This window comes from Pteropus medius, unplaced genomic scaffold (assembly GCF_902729225.1).
Source record: "Pteropus medius unplaced genomic scaffold, Ma_sr-lr_union100, whole genome shotgun sequence".
Classification (NCBI taxonomy): domain Eukaryota; kingdom Metazoa; phylum Chordata; class Mammalia; order Chiroptera; family Pteropodidae; genus Pteropus; species Pteropus medius.
The window spans coordinates 128,993-132,048 of record NW_024350919.1 but is presented as its reverse complement, the minus strand read 5'-3'; the positions used below and the strand labels follow the sequence as shown (position 1 = coordinate 132,048).

Sequence of the window (3,056 nt, the reverse complement as noted above, 5' to 3'; positions counted from 1 at the left end):
GTAAACACCGCTCATGTTTTATGCAGCACTTCTGCTTCTAGCGGGAGTGTGGGCAGGGAACCAAGTGCCCGGGCCTGCCAGAAATAGCGGCCTCTGTGTCATGTTTAAGATCCTCGGTGCTAGGAGGGCTGCCCCGCCCGGGCCCGCGGTGGGTGAGGGGAGGCAGGGGGACGCCTCTGCACGCTGACCTGTGCACCAACGCCCGGCAGGGGCTGGCTGAATCAAGGGTGTCCCCCAGACAAACGCTGCTGTTGCCTCGGGAGAGAATGGAAAGGCGTCTGTCACAGGCGTGTGCACGGCGCCCGGCCAACTCTGCTTGATGGAGCCCGTGCTGTCTCCGCCTCTGTTTGCTGTGGGGCACTTCTGTCATGGTTCCCAGCTCACAGCGTTTGGGTGGCCTTGCCCTGGGTCCTGGACAGGCTGCACGCCCGCTGCTGGGGTCCCACTCGGTGGGGACAGATGCTCAGCCAGTCCCAGCCTCTCTGTTCCTCAGACAGCCTAATAAGTAATGAGATGACCTCGTGTCATCAGCAAAGACAGCTGGACAGAGGGCCGCCACGTGCTGAGAGGTGACTGGGTGAGCAGAGGGGCTCCAGCCGCCCCGGGCCTCGCGCCCTGAGAGAGCTGAGAGGCACAGCCAGTGCAGCCGGGCGCGGGGCGATGACAATGAGGCCATGCCGGACACACGGCACAGCCGGTTCTCGGGCGTTTCCCGCGCTGCCCCATCTCCGCCCTCGCTGTCTGCGAGCTTTACCGCCTCCCGCGCGGCTCTGCAGACGCCCCGGGGCACCCACGCACCCGGAGCCCCGGCAGCCCCAGGAAACTGTCCCCCACGTGGGCTCCCCAGAGGGGAGTACCTCCCTTCTCCTGGCCCCCCGAGGTCTCAGGGAGGGAGCCCGTTGGCTGGGGTCGGGCTCGAAGAGGCTGCGTGTGTCTGGCCTGTCTTGGGCAAGGGCTGCCTGCCAGGTCCAGCCAGCCACTCGTCTGTCCTGCCCTCAGTGTCCTATGCATCCAGGGTCACTGGTCTAGGCTGGCACGGATTGTTGGCTGTGGCTTTATAATTTTTGGACACCTTTCTGCTGCCCCCAGTGGAGTGTGGTGGGGTCTGGGGGAACAGGAGACCACCCCCCCCAGCTGGCTAGGCCAGGGACCGGGTGTGGGGAGCAGGGCCTTTGAGTTCTTTCAGCACTGGCCTCCAGTGTCCCCTGGGCTGGCCTCTGGCCCTTTTGTCATGTTGGCGAGAAACCCATCCCAGCTCTCCCCAGATGCTGGTGCTGGACCTTGGTGCTCCAGGGCCATCAGCCAGGCCCGGGATGGGGCAGAGGGTCCTCCCTCTTTCCCCAGGCCCGCCCCTAAGCCTGACCTGGCTGAGGGGTCCCTCCTGCCTTTGGCCTGGGCTTCCCTAGGTGGCAGAGGAAGGGCAGGGGCCTGGCCCGGGTCCAGCACCCGGCCTGGGCTCTGAAGGTCACCTGCCCTCCGGGGCTGGGAGCAGCAGCAGCCCCTCCTCCCTGCTGTGGGAGGACAGGTTGCTGGAACGCTCAGCAGGCTACATGGACAGGACCTCCTGCCGGTGCGAGGAGCCCAGGGCGTGCTCCAGTGAGTCCCAACACCCGTGCTCACCTGGCAGGCTCTCCTGGGCCGACCCCGCCTCCTCTGCTCAAGGGACAGACGGCCTGGCCAATCAGTGCCTGCCGCTGTGATTGGCTCAGGATGACTCAGTCCCGGCCAGTTAGCATCCTCCCTGGGACGTGAGCTGGACCCAGGAGGGAAAAGGCGCTCTCTGAGGAGGCTTCCCACCCGGGGGACAGGACCCTGGGGCGGGCAGGGGCCACCGGGAGTGAGGCCGGCGAGAAGTCACCGGGGGACAGGACCTTGCAATCTGGAGAGAGGAGGCAGCCCGAGGGGGGCTTTTTAAGCCACTTGCTCCTGTCTCCCAGGATAGGGTACCCCTCCCAAGAGTGACAAAGCTAATGAATTGACCCCCAGCTCCGTGAGGCACTGCTAAGGCTGCTGGTGGGAGGTGGGGATGCGGGCACAAAGGCCCAGGACACAGGCCAGGAGCGGGCAGGCCCAGATGAGAGGCTCGGGGGCTGGTGCTAAGTGGGCGTGGGGGGGGCACCTGACAGGATCGGCCCAGGTGCCTGTCTTGCTCTCGGTCATTTGAAAACTCTCTTTATAGTTCAGGCCGATGGTTACATCACCGTATTATGTCATAAAGGCTGAAATTCCTCCACCAAAATCATGTGCCATTCTGTTTTGTTCATGGAATAGTTTGTCATGCAAAAATTTTAATTCTTAATTCCTAATCCGTATAGTTTCTGCCTTTATGCTATGCATAGAGAATACCTCTTCACTCTGAGAAAATATAAACATTGTGCTCATTTATTTCTTGTACTTTAACCATTTTGCTTCAAAAATAAATCAGCCGTCTATGGCCTGCCACCCTGAACGCGCCCGACCCCGTCTGATCTTGGAAGCTAAGCAGGGTCGGGCCTGGTTAGTCCTTGGATGGGAGACCACCTAGGAAGACCAGGTGCTGTAGGCGTGAAAAATAAAAAAATAAGGGATTGTAAGCTGACCAGGTCCTTGCAATCTGTGAGGTCAACCAAGGGTTGCCTCGCCTAAAATAAATAAATAAACAAACAAACAAATAATAAATAAATCGATCATCAGGAACTTAGCCTTTCGAGTCCTTGCTGGTGTTTGGGGGAGTGGTTGGGAAGGCATGCGCGCAGTGCTGTGAGGCAGGGGGCATTCTGGACCCCGAATGGCCCAATTTTGATTTAGTACATGAATCAGATGAGGTAAGTCTGGACCAAGAGCAATGGAATGAGCAGTCCCTTCGGCAAACGGCAGCGAACGTTTCCACCATGGTCCACTTCCTCTTGCAGGTCGCCCTTCCTCCCCTGGCCACCTGCCTGCACCCGGGGGAGGTGGCCTCCAGGCCTGGGGGTGGGGGCCGAGGCCCAGCTCCGCATCACCTTCGTGGGGGTGAAGGGCAAGACACGGCCGACGCTGCCCTGACAGGATCCGGCCCTTTCGGGGTGAGGCCGGGG

At 61.0% G+C, this 3,056-nt stretch overlaps 1 pseudogene; it reads left to right on the top strand.

Moving 5' to 3' along the window:
- The first annotated feature begins 2,427 nt into the window (after positions 1-2,427).
- Positions 2,428-2,545, top strand: LOC120584415 (uncharacterized; annotated as a pseudogene).
- Positions 2,546-3,056: the final 511 nt, after the last annotated feature.